The sequence below is a fragment of the Dendrobates tinctorius genome, unplaced genomic scaffold (assembly GCF_039654945.1).
Source record: "Dendrobates tinctorius isolate UK_male_01 unplaced genomic scaffold, ASM3965494v1 ptg000019l, whole genome shotgun sequence".
NCBI classification, from domain to species: domain Eukaryota; kingdom Metazoa; phylum Chordata; class Amphibia; order Anura; family Dendrobatidae; genus Dendrobates; species Dendrobates tinctorius.
The window spans coordinates 37,242,844-37,265,450 of NW_027361687.1; positions in this window are offsets into that span (position 1 = coordinate 37,242,844).

Here is a 22,607-nt window from a genome sequence, read left to right on the forward strand (position 1 = left end):
TTATGACATCATCCAATGATTATGACATCAAATGATTATATCATCAAATCATTATGACATCAACAAAATGATTATGACATCAACAAAATGATTATGACATCATCTAATGATTATGACATCATCAAATGATTATGACATCATCAAATCATTATGACATCAACAAAATGATTATGACATCAAATGATTATGACATCATCAAATGATTATGACATCAACAAAATGATTATGACATCATTCAATGATTATGACATCAAATGATTATGACATCATCAAATGATTATGACATCAACAAAATGATTATGACATCATCAAATCATTATGACATCAACAAAATGATTATGACATCAACAAAATGATTATGACATCATCAAATGATTATGACATCAACAAAATGATTATGACATTATCTAATGATTATGACATCATCAAATGATTATGACATCAACAAAAGGATTATGACATCATCCATTGATTATGACATCAACAAAATGATTATGACATCATAAAATGATTATGACATCAACAAAATGATTATGACATCATCCAATGATTATGACATCAAATGATTATGACATCATCAAATGAATATGACATCAACAAAATGATTATGACATCATCAAATGATTATGACATCATCAAATGATTATGACATCAACAAAATGATTATGACATCATCCAATGATATTGACATCAAATGATTATGACATCATCAAATGATTATGACATCAACAAAATGATTATGATATCATCCAATGATTATGACATCATCCAATGATTATGACATCAACAAAATGAATATGACATCATCTAATGATTATGACATCATCAAATGATTATGACATCAACAAAATGATTATGACATCATCCAATGATTATGACATCAAATGATTATGACATCATCAAATGATTATGACATCAACAAAATGATTATGACAACAACAAAATGATTATGACATCAACAAAACGATTATGACATCATCAAATGATTATGACATCATCCAATAATTATGACATCAAATGATTATGACATCATCAAATCATTATGACATCATAAAATGATTATGACATCAAATGATTATTACATCATCCAATGATTATGACATCAAATGATTATGACATCATCAAATGATTATGACATCAACAAAATGATTATGACATCATCTAATGATTATGACATCATCAAATGATTATGACATCAACAAAAGGATTTTGACATCATCCAATGATTATGACATCAACAAAATGATTATGACATCATCCAATGATTATGACATCAAATGATTATGACATCATCAAATGATTATGACATCAACAAAATGATTATGACATCATCAAATGATTATGACATCATCAAATGATTATGACATCAACAAAATGATTATGACATCATCCAATGATTGTGACATCAAATGATTATGACATCATCAAATGATTATGACATCAACAAAATGATTATGACATCATCTAATGATTATGACATCATCAAATGATTATGACATCAACAAAATGATTATGACATCATCTAATGATTATGACATCATCAAATGATTATGACATCAACAAAATGATTATGACATCATCCAATGATTATGACATCAAATGATTATGACATCATCAAATGATTATGACATCAACAAAATGATTATGACATCATCTAATGATTATGACATCATCAAATGATTATGAAATCAACAAAATGATTATGACATCATCCAATGATTATGACATCAAATGATTATGACATCATCAAATGATTATGACATCAACAAAATGATTATGACATCATCCAATGATTATGACATCAACAAAATGATTATGACATCATCCAATGATTATGAAATCAAATGATTATGACATCATCAAATGATTATGACATCAACAAAATGATTATGACATCATCTAATGATTATGACATCATCAAATGATTATGAAATCAACAAAATGATTATGACATCATCCAATGATTATGACATCAACAAAATGATTATGACATCATCCAATGATTATGACATCAACAAAATGATTATGACATCAACAAAATGATTATGACATCATCCAATGATTATGACATCATCAATTGATTATGACATCAACAAAATGATTATGACATCATCCAATGATTATGACATCAAATGATTATGACATCATCAAATGATTATGACATCAACAAAATGATTATGACATCATCTAATGATTATGACATCATCAAATGATTATGACATCAACAAAAGGATTTTGACATCATCCAATGATTATGACATCAACAAAATGATTATGACATCATCCAATGATTATGACATCAAATGATTATGACATCATCAAATGATTATGACATCAACAAAATGATTATGACATCATCAAATGATTATGACATCATCAAATGATTATGACATCAACAAAATGATTATGACATCATCCAATGATTGTGACATCAAATGATTATGACATCATCAAATGATTATGACATCAACAAAATGATTATGACATCATCTAATGATTATGACATCATCAAATGATTATGACATCAACAAAATGATTATGACATCATCTAATGATTATGACATCATCAAATGATTATGACATCAACAAAATGATTATGACATCATCCAATGATTATGACATCAAATGATTATGACATCATCAAATGATTATGACATCAACAAAATGATTATGACATCATCTAATGATTATGACATCATCAAATGATTATGAAATCAACAAAATGATTATGACATCATCCAATGATTATGACATCAAATGATTATGACATCATCAAATGATTATGACATCAACAAAATGATTATGACATCATCCAATGATTATGACATCAACAAAATGATTATGACATCATCCAATGATTATGAAATCAAATGATTATGACATCATCAAATGATTATGACATCAACAAAATGATTATGACATCATCTAATGATTATGACATCATCAAATGATTATGAAATCAACAAAATGATTATGACATCATCCAATGATTATGACATCAACAAAATGATTATGACATCATCCAATGATTATGACATCAACAAAATGATTATGACATCAACAAAATGATTATGACATCATCCAATGATTATGACATCATCAATTGATTATGACATCAACAAAATGATTATGACATCATCCAATGATTATGACATCAAATGATTATGACATTATCAAATCATTATGACATCAACAAAATGATTATGACATCAAATGATTATGACATCATCAAATGATTATGACATCAACAAAATGATTATGACATCATCCAATGATTATGACATCAAATGATTATGACATCATCAAATGGTTATGACATCAACAAAATGATTATGACATCATCCAATGATTATGACATCATCCAATGATTATGACATCAACAAAATGATTATGACATCATCTAATGATTATGACATCATCAAATGATTATGACATCAACAAAATGATTATGACATCATCCAATGATTATGACATCAAATGATTATGACATCATCAAATGATTATGACATCAACAAAATGATTATGACAACAACAAAATGATTATGACATCAACAAAACGATTATGACATCATCAAATGATTATGACATCATCCAATGATTATGACATCAAATGATTATGACCTCATCAAATCATTATGACATCATAAAATGATTATGACATCAAATGATTATTACATCATCCAATGATTATGACATCATCCAATGATTATGACATCAACAAAATGATTATGACATCATCCAATGATTATGACATCAATGATTATGACATCATCAAATGATTATGACATCAACAAAATGATTATGACATCATCTAATGATTATGACATCATCTAATGATTATGACATCAACAAAATGATTACGACATCATCCAATGATTATGACATCAATGATTATGACATCATCAAACGATTATGACATCAACAAAATGATTATGGCATCATCAAATGATTATGACATCAACAAAATCATTATGACATCATCAAATGATTATGACATCATCCAATGATTATGAAATCAAATGATTATGACATCATCAAATGATTATGACATCAACAAAATGATTATGACATCATCCAATGATTATGACATCAAATGATTATATCATCAAATCATTATGACATCAACAAAATGATTATGACATCAACAAAATGATTATGACATCATCTAATGATTATGACATCATCAAATGATTATGACATCATCAAATCATTATGACATCAACAAAATGATTATGACATCAAATGATTATGACATCATCAAATGATTATGACATCAACAAAATGATTATGACATCATTCAATGATTATGACATCAAATGATTATGACATCATCAAATGATTATGACATCAACAAAATGATTATGACATCATCAAATCATTATGACATCAACAAAATGATTATGACATCAACAAAATGATTATGACATCATCAAATGATTATGACATCAACAAAATGATTATGACATCATCTAATGATTATGACATCATCAAATGATTATGACATCAACAAAAGGATTATGACATCATCCATTGATTATGACATCAACAAAATGATTATGACATCATAAAATGATTATGACATCAAAAAAATGATTATGACATCATCCAATGATTATGACATCAAATGATTATGACATCATCAAATGAATATGACATCAACAAAATGATTATGACATCATCAAATGATTATGACATCATCAAATGATTATGACATCAACAAAATGATTATGACATCATCCAATGATATTGACATCAAATGATTATGACATCATCAAATGATTATGACATCAACAAAATGATTATGATATCATCCAATGATTATGACATCATCCAATGATTATGACATCAACAAAATGAATATGACATCATCTAATGATTATGACATCATCAAATGATTATGACATCAACAAAATGATTATGACATCATCCAATGATTATGACATCAAATGATTATGACATCATCAAATGATTATGACATCAACAAAATGATTATGACAACAACAAAATGATTATGACATCAACAAAACGATTATGACATCATCAAATGATTATGACATCATCCAATAATTATGACATCAAATGATTATGACATCATCAAATCATTATGACATCATAAAATGATTATGACATCAAATGATTATTACATCATCCAATGATTATGACATCAAATGATTATGACATCATCAAATGATTATGACATCAACAAAATGATTATGACATCATCTAATGATTATGACATCATCAAATGATTATGACATCAACAAAAGGATTTTGACATCATCCAATGATTATGACATCAACAAAATGATTATGACATCATCCAATGATTATGACATCAAATGATTATGACATCATCAAATGATTATGACATCAACAAAATGATTATGACATCATCAAATGATTATGACATCATCAAATGATTATGACATCAACAAAATGATTATGACATCATCCAATGATTGTGACATCAAATGATTATGACATCATCAAATGATTATGACATCAACAAAATGATTATGACATCATCTAATGATTATGACATCATCAAATGATTATGACATCAACAAAATGATTATGACATCATCTAATGATTATGACATCATCAAATGATTATGACATCAACAAAATGATTATGACATCATCCAATGATTATGACATCAAATGATTATGACATCATCAAATGATTATGACATCAACAAAATGATTATGACATCATCTAATGATTATGACATCATCAAATGATTATGAAATCAACAAAATGATTATGACATCATCCAATGATTATGACATCAAATGATTATGACATCATCAAATGATTATGACATCAACAAAATGATTATGACATCATCCAATGATTATGACATCAACAAAATGATTATGACATCATCCAATGATTATGAAATCAAATGATTATGACATCATCAAATGATTATGACATCAACAAAATGATTATGACATCATCTAATGATTATGACATCATCAAATGATTATGAAATCAACAAAATGATTATGACATCATCCAATGATTATGACATCAACAAAATGATTATGACATCATCCAATGATTATGACATCAACAAAATGATTATGACATCAACAAAATGATTATGACATCATCCAATGATTATGACATCATCAATTGATTATGACATCAACAAAATGATTATGACATCATCCAATGATTATGACATCAAATGATTATGACATTATCAAATCATTATGACATCAACAAAATGATTATGACATCAAATGATTATGACATCATCAAATGATTATGACATCAACAAAATGATTATGACATCATCCAATGATTATGACATCAAATGATTATGACATCATCAAATGGTTATGACATCAACAAAATGATTATGACATCATCCAATGATTATGACATCATCCAATGATTATGACATCAACAAAATGATTATGACATCATCTAATGATTATGACATCATCAAATGATTATGACATCAACAAAATGATTATGACATCATCCAATGATTATGACATCAAATGATTATGACATCATCAAATGATTATGACATCAACAAAATGATTATGACAACAACAAAATGATTATGACATCAACAAAACGATTATGACATCATCAAATGATTATGACATCATCCAATGATTATGACATCAAATGATTATGACCTCATCAAATCATTATGACATCATAAAATGATTATGACATCAAATGATTATTACATCATCCAATGATTATGACATCAAATGATTATGACATCATCAAATGATTATGACATCAACAAAATGATTATGACATCATCTATTGATTATGACATCATCAAATGATTATGACATCAACAAAAGGATTATGACATCATCCAATGATTATGACATCAACAAAATGATTATGACATCAACAAAATGATTATGACATCAACAAAATGATTATGACATCATCCAATGATTATGACATCATCAAATGATTATGACATCAACAAAATGATTATGACATCATCAAATGATTATGACATCATCAAATGATTATGGCATCAACAAAATGATTATGACATCATCCAATGATTGTGACATCAAATGATTATGACATCATCAAATGATTATGACATCAACAAAATGATTATGACATCATCTAATGATTATGACATCATCAAATGATTATGACATCAACAAAATGATTATGACATCATCTAATGATTATGACATCAACAAAATGATTATGACATCATCCAATGATTATGACATCAAATGATTATGACATCATCAAATGATTATGACATCAACAAAATGATTATGACATCATCTAATGATTATGACATCATCAAATGATTATGAAATCAACAAAATGATTATGACATCATCAAATGATTATGACATCAAATGATTATGACATCATCAAATGATTATGACATCAACAAAATGATTATGACATCATCCAATGATTATGACATCAACAAAATGATTATGACATCAACAAAATGATTATGACATCATCAAATGATTAAGACTTCAACAAAATGATTATGACATCATCCAATGATTATGACATCAAATGATTATGACATCATCAAATGATTATGACATCAACAAAATGATTATGACATCATCAAATGATTATGACATCAAAAAAATGATTATGACATCATCCAATGATTATGACATCAAATGATTATGACATCATCAAATGATTATGACATCAACAAAATGATTATGACATCATCCAATGATTATGACATCATCAAATGATTATGACATCAACAAAACGATTATGACATCAACAAAATGATTATGACATCAAATGATTATGACATCATCAAATGATTATGACATCAACAAAATGATTATGACATCATCTAATGGTTATGACATCATCAAATGATTATGACATCAACAAAAGGATTATGACATCATCCAATGATTATGACATCAACAAAATGATTATGACATCATAAAATGATTATGACATCAACAAAATGATTATGACATCATCCAATGATTATGACATCAAATGATTATGACATCATCAAATGATTATGACATCAACAAAATGATTATGACATCATCACATGATTATGACATCATCAAATGATTATTACATCAACAAAATGATTATGACATCATCCAATGATTATGACATCAAATGATTATGACATCATCAAATGATTATGACATCAACAAAATGATTATGACATCATCTAATGATTATGACATCATCAAATGATTATGACATCAACAAAATGATTATGACATCATCAAATGATTATGACATCATCAAATGATTATGACATCATCTAATGATTATGACATCATCCAACGATTATGACATCAAATGATTATGACATCATCAAATGATTATGACATTAACAAAATGATTATGACATCATCTAATGATTATGACATCATCAAATGATTATGACATCAACAAAATGATTATGACATCATCTAATGATTATGACATCATCAAATGATTATGACATCAACAAAATGATTATGACATCATCCAATGATTATGACATCAAATGATTATGACATCATCAAATCATTATGACATCAACAAAATGATTATGACATCAACAAAATGATTATGACATCATAAAATGATTATGACATCAACAAAATGATTATGGCATCATCAAATGATTATGACATCAACAAAATCATTATGACATCATCAAATGATTATGACATCATCCAATGATTATGACATCAAATGATTATGACATCATCAAATGATTATGACATCAACAAAATGATTATGACATCATCCAATGATTATGACATCAAATGATTATGATATCATCAAATCATAATGACATCATCAAAATGATTATGACATCAACAAAATGATTATGACATCATCAAATGATTATGACATCAACAAAATGTTTATGACATCAACAAAATGATCATGACATCATCAAATGATTATGACATCAACAAAATGATTATGACATCATCTCATGATTATGACATCAACAAAATGATTATGACATCATCTAATGATTATGACATCATCCAATGATTATGACATCAACAAAATGATTATGACATCATCCAATGATTATGACATCAATGATTATGACATCATCAAATGATTATGACATCAACAAAATGATTATGACATCATCTAATGATTATGACATCATCAAATGATTATGACATCAACAAAATGATTATGACGTCATCCAATGATTATGACATCAAATGATTATGATATCATCAAATCATTATGACATCAACAAAATGATTATGACATCATGCAATGATTATGACATCAATGATTATGACATCATCAAATGATTATGACATCAACAAAATGATTATGGCATCATCAAATGATTATGACATCAACAAAATCATTATGACATCATCAAATGATTATGACATCATCCAATGATTATGAAATCAAATGATTATGACATCATCAAATGATTATGACATCAACAAAATGATTATGACATCATCCAATGATTATGACATCAAATGATTATGATATCATCAAATCATTATGACATCAACAAAATGATTATGACATCAACAAAATGATTATGACATCATCAAATGATTATGACATCAACAAAATGATTATGACATCATCTAATGATTATGACATCATCAAATTATTATGACATGATCAAATCATTATGGCATCAACAAAATGATTATGACATCATCTAATAATTACGACATCATCAAATGATTATGACATCAACAAAATGATTATGACATCATCCAATGATTATGACATCAAATGATTATGACATCATCAAATCATTATGACATCAACAAAATGATTATGACATCAACAAAATGATTATGACATCATAAAATGATTATGACATCAACAAAATGATTATGGCATCATCAAATGATTATGACATCAACAAAATCATTATGACATCATCAAATGATTATGACATCATCAAATGATTATGACATCAACAAAATGATTATGACATCATTCAATGATTATGACATCAAATAATTATGACATCATCAAATGATTATGACATCAACAAAATGATTATGACATTATCAAATCATTATGACATCAACAAAATGATTATGACATCAACAAAATGATTATGACATCATCAAATGATTATGACATCAACAAAATGATTATGACATCATCTAATGATTATGACATCATCAAATGATTATGACATCAACAAAAGGATTATGACATCATCCATTGATTATGACATCAACAAATTGATTATGACATCATAAAATGATTATGACATCAACAAAATGATTATGACATCATCCAATGATTATGACATCAAATGATTATGACATCATCAAATGATTATGACATCAACAAAATGATTATGACATCATCAAATGATTATGACATCAACAAAATGATTATGACATCATCCAATGATTATGACATCATCCAATGATTATGACATCAACAAAATGATTATGACATCATCTAATGATTATGACATCATCAAATGATTATGACATCAACAAAATGATTATGACATCATCCAATGATTATGACATCAAATGATTATGACATCATCAAATGATTATGACATCAACAAAATGATTATGACAACAACAAATTGATTACGACATCAACAAAACGATTATGACATCATCAAATGATTATGACATCATAAAATGATTATGACATAAATGATTATTACATCATCCAATGATTATGACATCAAATGATTATGACATCATCAAATGATTATGACATCAACAAAATGATTATGACATCACCTAATGATTATGACATCATCAAATGATTATGACATCAAAAAAATGATTATGACATCATCCAATGATTATGACATCAACAAAATGATGATGACATCAACAAAATGATTATGACATCATCCAATGATTATGACATCAAATGATTATGACATCATCAAATGATTATGACATCAACAAAATGATTATGACATCATCAAATGATTATGACATCATCAAATGATTATGACATCAACAAAATGATTATGACATCATCCAATGATTGTGACATCAAATGATTATGACATCATCAAATGATTATGACATCAACAAAATGATTATGACATCATCAAATGATTATGACATCAACAAAATGATTATGACATCATCTCATGATTATGACATCAACAAAATGATTATGACATCATCTAATGATTATGACATCATCAAATTATTATGACATGATCAAATCATTATGGCATCAACAAAATGATTATGACATCAAATGATTATGACATCATCAAATGATTATGACAGCAACAAAATGATTATGACATCATCTAAAGATTATGACATCATCCAATGATTATGACATCAACAAAATGATTATGACATCATCCAATGATTATGACATCAATGATTATGACATCATCAAATGATTATGACATCAACAAAATAATTATGACATCAACAAAATGATTATGACATCATAAAATGATTATGACATCAACAAAATGATTATGGCATCATCAAATGATTATGACATCAACAAAATCATTATGACATCATCAAATGATTATGACATCATCAAATGATTATGACATCAACAAAATGATTATGACGTCATTCAATGATTATGACATCAAATAATTATGACATCATCAAATGATTATGACATCAACAAAATGATTATGACATTATCAAATCATTATGACATCAACAAAATGATTATGACATCAACAAAATGATTATGACATCATCAAATGATTATGACATCAACAAAATGATTATGACATCATCTAATGATTATGACATCATCAAATGATTATGACATCAACAAAAGGATTATGACATCATCCATTGATTATGACATCAACAAATTGATTATGACATCATAAAATGATTATGACATCAACAAAATGATTATGACATCATCCAATGATTATGACATCAAATGATTATGACATCATCAAATGATTATGACATCAACAAAATGATTATGACATCATCAAATGATTATGACATCAACAAAATGATTATGACATCATCCAATGATTATGACATCATCCAATGATTATGACATCAACAAAATGATTATGACATCATCTAATGATTATGACATCATCAAATGATTATGACATCAACAAAATGATTATGACATCATCCAATGATTATGACATCAAATGATTATGACATCATCAAATGATTATGACATCAACAAAATGATTATGACAACAACAAAATGATTACGACATCAACAAAACGATTATGACATCATCAAATGATTATGACATCATAAAATGATTATGACATCAAATGATTATTACATCATCCAATGATTATGACATCAAATGATTATGACATCATCAAATGATTATGACATCAACAAAATGATTATGACATCACCTAATGATTATGACATCATCAAATGATTATGACATCGAAAAAATGATTATGACATCATCCAATGATTATGACATCAACAAAATGATGGTGACATCAACAAAATGATTATGACATCATCCAATGATTATGACATCAAATGATTATGACATCATCAAATGATTATGACATCAACAAAATGATTATGACATCATCAAATGATTATGACATCATCAAATGATTATGACATCAACAAAATGATTATGACATCATCCAATGATTGTGACATCAAATGATTATGACATCATCAAATGATTATGACATCAACAAAATGATTATGACATCATCAAATGATTATGACATCAACAAAATGATTATGACATCATAAAATGATTATGACATCAACAAAATGATTATGGCATCATCAAATGATTATGACATCAACAAAATCATTATGACATCATCAAATGATTATGACATCATCCAATGATTGTGACATCAAATGATTATGACATCATCAAATGATTATGACATCAACAAAATGATTATGACATCATCCAATGATTATGACATCAAATGATTATGATATCATCAAATCATAATGACATCAACAAAATGATTATGACATCAACAAAATGATTATGACATCATCAAATGATTATGACATCAACAAAATGATTATGACATCAACAAAATGATTATGACATCATCAAATGATTATGACATCAACAAAATGATTATGACATCATCTCATGATTATGACATCAACAAAATGATTATGACATCATCTAATGATTATGACATCATCCAATGATTATGACATCAACAAAATGATTATGACATCATCCAATGATTATGACATCAATGATTATGACATCATCAAATGATTATGACATCAACAAAATGATTATGACATCATCTAATGATTATGACATCATCAAATGATTATGACATCAACAAAATGATTATGACATCATCCAATGATTATGACATCAAATGATTATGATATCATCAAATCATTATGACATCAACAAAATGATTATGACATCATGCAATGATTATGACATCAATGATTATGACATCATCAAATGATTATGACATCAACAAAATGATTATGGCATCATCAAATGATTATGACATCAAATGATTATGATATCATCAAATGATTATGACATCAACAAAATGATTATGACATCATGCAATGATTATGACATCAATGATTATGACATCATCAAATGATTATGACATCATCCAATGATTATGACATCAAATGATTATGATATCATCAAATCATTATGACATCAACAAAATGATTATGACATCAACAAAATGATTATGACATCATCAAATGATTATGACATCAACAAAATGATTATGACATCATCTAATGATTATGACATCATCAAATTATTATGACATGATCAAATCATTATGGCATCAACAAAATGATTATGACATCAAATGATTATGACATCATCAAATGATTATGACAGCAACAAAATGATTATGACATCATCTAAAGATTATGACATCATCCAATGATTATGACATCAACAAAATGATTATGACATCATCCAATGATTATGACATCAATGATTATGACATCATCAAATGATTATGACATCAACAAAATGATTATGACATCATCTAATAATTACGACATCATCAAATGATTATGACATCAACAAAATGATTATGACATCATCCAATGATTATGACATCAAATGATTATGACATCATCAAATCATTATGACATCAACAAAATGATTATGACATCAACAAAATGATTATGACATCATAAAATGATTATGACATCAACAAAATGATTATGGCATCATCAAATGATTATGACATCAACAAAATCATTATGACATCATCAAATGATTATGACATCATCAAATGATTATGACATCAACAAAATGATTATGACATCATTCAATGATTATGACATCAAATAATTATGACATCATCAAATGATTATGACATCAACAAAATGATTATGACATTATCAAATCATTATGACATCAACAAAATGATTATGACATCAACAAAATGATTATGACATCATCAAATGATTATGACATCAACAAAATGATTTTGACATCATCTAATGATTATGACATCATCAAATGATTATGACATCAACAAAAGGATTATGACATCATCCATTGATTATGACATCAACAAATTGATTATGACATCATAAAATGATTATGACATCAACAAAATGATTATGACATCATCCAATGATTATGACATCAAATGATTATGACATCATCAAATGATTATGACATCAACAAAATGATTATGACATCATCAAATGATTATGACATCAACAAAATGATTATGACATCATCCAATGATTATGACATCATCCAATGATTATGACATCAACAAAATGATTATGATATCATCTAATGATTATGACATCATCAAATGATTATGACATCAACAAAATGATTATGACATCATCCGATGATTATGACATCAAATGATTATGACATCATCAAATGATTATAACATCAACAAAATGATTATGACAACAACAAAATGATTACGACATCAACAAAACGATTATGACATCATCAAATGATTATAACATCATCCAATGATTATGACATCAAATGATTATGACATCATCAAATCATTATGACATCATAAAATGATTATGACATCAAATGATTATTACATCATCCAATGATTATGACATCAAATGATTATGACATCATCAAATGATTATGACATCAACAAAATGATTATGACATCACCTAATGATTATGACATCATCAAATGATTATGACATCAAAAAAATGATTATTACATCATCCAATGATTATGACATCAACAAAATGATTATGACATCAACAAAATGATTATGACATCATCCAATGATTATGACATCAAATGATTATGACATCATCAAATGATTATGACATCAACAAAATGATTATGACATCATCAAATGATTATGACATCATCAAATGATTATGACATCAACAAAATGATTATGACATCATCCAATGATTGTGACATCAAATGATTATGACATCATCAAATGATTATGACATCAACAAAATGATTATGACATCAACAAATGATTATGACATCATCAAATGATTATGACATCAACAAAATGATTATGACATCATCTAATGATTATGACATCATCAAATGATTATGACATCAACAAAATGATTATGACATCATCCAATGATTATGACATCAAATGATTATGACATCATCAAATGATTATGACATCAACAAAATGATTATGACATCATCCAATGATTATGACATCAACAAAATTATTATGACATCAACAAAATGATTATGACATCATCAAATGATTATGACTTCAACAAAATGATTATGACATCATCCAATGATTATGACATCAAATGATTATGACATCATCAAATGATTATGACATCAACAAAATGATTATGACATCATCAAATGATTATGACATCACAAAAATGATTATGACATCATCCAATAATTATGACATCAAATGATTATGACATCATCAAATGATTATGACATCAACAAAATGATTATGACATCATCCAATGATTATGACATCATCAATTGATTATGACATCAACAAAATGATTATGACATCATCCAATGATTATGACATCAAATCATTATGACATTATCAAATCATTATGACATCAACAAAATGATTATGACATCAAATGATTATGACATCATCAAATGATTATGACATCAACAAAATGATTATGACATCATCAAATCATTATGACATCAACAAAATGATTATGACATCAAATGATTATGACATCATCATATGATTATGACATCAACAAAATGATTAGGACATCATCTAATGATTATGACATCATCCAATGATTATGACATCAACAAAATGATTATGACATCATCTAATGATTATGACATCATCAAATGATTATGACATCAACAAAATGATTATGACATCATCCAATGATTATGACATCAATGATTAAGACATCATCAAATGATTATGACATCAACAAAATGATTATGGCATCATCAAATGATTATGACATCAACAAAATCATTATGACATCATCAAATGATTATGACATCATCCAATGATTATGAAATCAAATGATTATGACATCATCAAATGATTATGACATCAACAAAATGATTATGACATCATCCAATGATTATGACATCAAATGATTATGATATCATCAAATCATTATGACATCAACAAAATGATTATGACATCAACAAAATGATTATGACATTATCAAATGATTATGACATCAACAAAATGATTATGACATCATCTAATGATTATGACATCATCAAATGATTATGACATCATCAAATCATTATGACATCAACAAAATGATTATGACATCAAATGATTATGACATCATCAAATGATTATGACATCAACAAAATGATTATGACATCATCTAATGATTATGACATCATCCAATGATTATGACATCAACAAAATGATTATGACTTCATCCAATGATTATGACATCAATGATTATGACATCATCAAATGATTATGACATCAACAAAATGATTATGACATCATCTAATGATTACGACATCATCAAATGATTATGACATCAACAAAATGATTATGACATCATCCAATGATTATGACATCAAATGATTATGACATCATCAAATCATTATGACATCAACAAAATGATTATGACATCAACAAAATGATTATGACATCATAAAATGATTATGACATCAACAAAATGATTATGACATCATCAAATGATTATGACATCAACAAAATCATTATGACATCATCAAATGATTATGACATCATCAAATGATTATGACATCAACAAAATGATTATGACATCATCAAATCATTATGACATCAACAAAATGATTATGACATCAACAAAATGATTATGACATCATCAAATGATTATGACATCAACAAAATGATTATGACATCATCTAATGATTATGACATCATCAAATGATTATGACATCAACAAAATGATTATGACATCATCCAATGATTATGACATCAAATGATTATGACATCATCAAATGATTATGACATCAACAAAATGATTATGACATCATCTAATGATTATGACATCATCAAATGATTATGAAATCAACAAAATGATTATGACATCATCCAATGATTATGACATCAAATGATTATGACATCATCAAATGATTATGACATCAACAAAATGATTATGACATCATCCAATGATTATGACATCAACAAAATGATTATGACATCAACAAAATGATTATGACATCATCAAATGATTATGAATTCAACAAAATGATTATGACATCATCCAATGATTATGACATCAAATGATTATGACATCATCAAATGATTATGACATCAACAAAATGATTATGACATCATCAAATGATTATGACATCAAAAAAATGATTATGACATCATCCAATGATTATGACATCAAATGATTATGACATCATCAAATGATTATGACATCAACAAAATGATTATGACATCATCAAATGATTATGACATCACAAAAATGATTATGACATCATCCAATAATTATGACATCAAATGATTATGACATCATCAAATGATTATGACATCAACAAAATGATTATGACATCATCCAATGATTATGACATCATCAATTGATTATGACATCAACAAAATGATTATGACATCATCCAATGATTATGACATCAAATCATTATGACATTATCAAATCATTATGACATCAACAAAATGATTATGACATCAAATGATTATGACATCATCAAATGATTATGACATCAACAAAATGATTATGACATCATCAAATCATTATGACATCAACAAAATGATTATGACATCAAATGATTATGACATCATCATATGATTATGACATCAACAAAATGATTAGGACATCATCTAATGATTATGACATCATCCAATGATTATGACATCAACAAAATGATTATGACATCATCTAATGATTATGACATCATCAAATGATTATGACATCAACAAAATGATTATGACATCATCCAATGATTATGACATCAATGATTAAGACATCATCAATTGATTATGACATCAACAAAATGATTATGGCATCATCAAATGATTATGACATCAACAAAATCATTATGACATCATCAAATGATTATGACATCATCCAATGATTATGAAATCAAATGATTATGACATCATCAAATGATTATGACATCAACAAAATGATTATGACATCATCCAATGATTATGACATCAAATGATTATGATATCATCAAATCATTATGACATCAACAAAATGATTATGACATCAACAAAATGATTATGACATTATCAAATGATTATGACATCAACAAAATGATTATGACATCATCTAATGATTATGACATCATCAAATGATTATGACATCATCAAATCATTATGACATCAACAAAATGATTATGACATCAAATGATTATGACATCATCAAATGATTATGACATCAACAAAATGATTATGACATCATCTAATGATTATGACATCATCCAATGATTATGACATCAACAAAATGATTATGACTTCATCCAATGATTATGACATCAATGATTATGACATCATCAAATGATTATGACATCAACAAAATGATTATGACATCATCTAATGATTACGACATCATCAAATGATTATGACATCAACAAAATGATTATGACATCATCCAATGATTATGACATCAAATGATTATGACATCATCAAATCATTATGACATCAACAAAATGATTATGACATCAACAAAATGATTATGACATCATAAAATGATTATGACATCAACAAAATGATTATGACATCATCAAATGATTATGACATCAACAAAATCATTATGACATCATCCAATGATTATGACATCAAATGATTATGACATCATCAAATGATTATGACATCAACAAAATGATTATGACATCATCAAATGATTATGACATCACAAAAATGATTATGACATCATCCAATAATTATGACATCAAATGATTATGACATCATCAAATGATTATGACATCAACAAAATGATTATGACATCATCCAATGATTATGACATCAAATGATTATGACATCATCAAATGATTATGACATCAACAAAATGATTATGACATCATCAAATGATTATGACATCAAAAAAATGATTATGACATCATCCAATGATTATGACATCAAATGATTATGACATCATCAAATGATTATGACATCAACAAAATGATTATGACATCATCAAATGATTATGACATCACAAAAATGATTATGACATCATCCAATAATTATGACATCAAATGATTATGACATCATCAAATGATTATGACATCAACAAAATGATTATGACATCATCCAATGATTATGACATCATCAATTGATTATGACATCAACAAAATGATTATGACATCATCCAATGATTATGACATCAAATCATTATGACATTATCAAATCATTATGACATCAACAAAATGATTATGACATCAAATGATTATGACATCATCAAATGATTATGACATCAACAAAATGATTATGACATCATCAAATCATTATGACATCAACAAAATGATTATGACATCAAATGATTATGACATCATCATATGATTATGACATCAACAAAATGATTAGGACATCATCTAATGATTATGACATCATCCAATGATTATGACATCAACAAAATGATTATGACATCATCTAATGATTATGACATCATCAAATGATTATGACATCAACAAAATGATTATGACATCATCCAATGATTATGACATCAATGATTAAGACATCATCAAATGATTATGACATCAACAAAATGATTATGGCATCATCAAATGATTATGACATCAACAAAATCATTATGACATCATCAAATGATTATGACATCATCCAATGATTATGAAATCAAATGATTATGACATCATCAAATGATTATGACATCAACAAAATGATTATGACATCATCCAATGATTATGACATCAAATGATTATGATATCATCAAATCATTATGACATCAACAAAATGATTATGACATCAACAAAATGATTATGACATTATCAAATGATTATGACATCAACAAAATGATTATGACATCATCTAATGATTATGACATCATCAAATGATTATGACATCATCAAATCATTATGACATCAACAAAATGATTATGACATCAAATGATTATGACATCATCAAATGATTATGACATCAACAAAATGATTTTGACATCATCTAATGATTATGACATCATCCAATGATTATGACATCAACAAAATGATTATGACTTCATCCAATGATTATGACATCAATGATTATGACATCATCAAATGATTATGACATCAACAAAATGATTATGACATCATCTAATGATTACGACATCATCAAATGATTATGACATCAACAAAATGATTATGACATCATCCAATGATTATGACATCAAATGATTATGACATCATCAAATCATTATGACATCAACAAAATGATTATGACATCAACAAAATGATTATGACATCATAAAATGATTATGACATCAACAAAATGATTATGACATCATCAAATGATTATGACATCAACAAAATCATTATGACATCATCAAATGATTATGACATCATCAAATGATTATGACATCAACAAAATGATTATGACATCATCAAATCATTATGACATCAACAAAATGATTATGACATCAACAAAATGATTATGACATCATCAAATGATTATGACATCAACAAAATGATTATGACATCATCTAATGATTATGACATCATCAAATGATTATGACATCAACAAAATGATTATGACATCATCCAATGATTATGACATCAAATGATTATGACATCATCAAATGATTATGACATCAACAAAATGATTATGACATCATCTAATGATTATGACATCATCAAATGATTATGAAATCAACAAAATGATTATGATATCATCCAATGATTATGACATCAAATGATTATGACATCATCAAATGATTATGACATCAACAAAATGATTATGACATCATCCAATGATTATGACATCAACAAAATGATTATGACATCAACAAAATGATTATGACATCATCAAATGATTATGAATTCAACAAAATGATTATGACATCATCCAATGATTATGACATCAAATGATTATGACATCATCAAATGATTATGACATCAACAAAATGATTATGACATCATCAAATGATTATGACATCAAAAAAATGATTATGACATCATCCAATGATTATGACATCAAATGATTATGACATCATCAAATGATTATGACATCAACAAAACGATTATGACATCATCCAATGATTATGACATCAAATGATTATGACATCATCAAATCATTATGACATCAACAAAATGATTATGACATCAAATGATTATGACATCATCAAATGATTATGACATCAACAAAATGATTATGACATCATCTAATGATTATGACATCATCAAATGATTATGACATCAACAAAAGGATTATGACATCATCCAATGATTATGACATCAACAAAATGATTATGACATCATAAAATGATTATGACATCAACAAAATGATTATGACATCATCCAATGATTATGACATCAAATGATTATGACATCATCAAATGATTATGACATCAACAAAATGATTATGACATCATCAAATGATTATGACATCATCAAATGATTATTACATCAACAAAATGATTATGACATCATCCAATGATTATGACATCAAATGATTATGACATCATCAAATGATTATGACATCAACAAAATGATTATGACATCATCTAATGATTATGACATCATCAAATGATTATGACATCAACAAAATGATTATGACATCATCAAATGATTATGACATCATCTAATGATTATGACATCATCCAATGATTATGACATCAAATGATTATGACATCATCAAATGATTATGACATTAACAAAATGATTATGACATCATCTAATGATTATGACATCATCAAATGATTATGACATCAACAAAATGATTATGACATCATCCAATGATTATGACATCAAATGATTATGACATCATCAAATGATTATGACATCAACAAAATGATTATGACATCATCCAATGATTATGACATCAAATGATTATGACATCAACAAAATGATTATGACATCATCTAATGATTATGACATCATCAAATGATTATGACATCAACAAAATGATTATGACATCATCCAATGATTATGACATCAAATGATTATGACATCATCAAATCATTATGACATCAACAAAATGATTATGACATCAACAAAATGATTATGACATCATAAAATGATTATGACATCAACAAAATGATTATGGCATCATCAAATGATTATGACATCAACAAAATCAT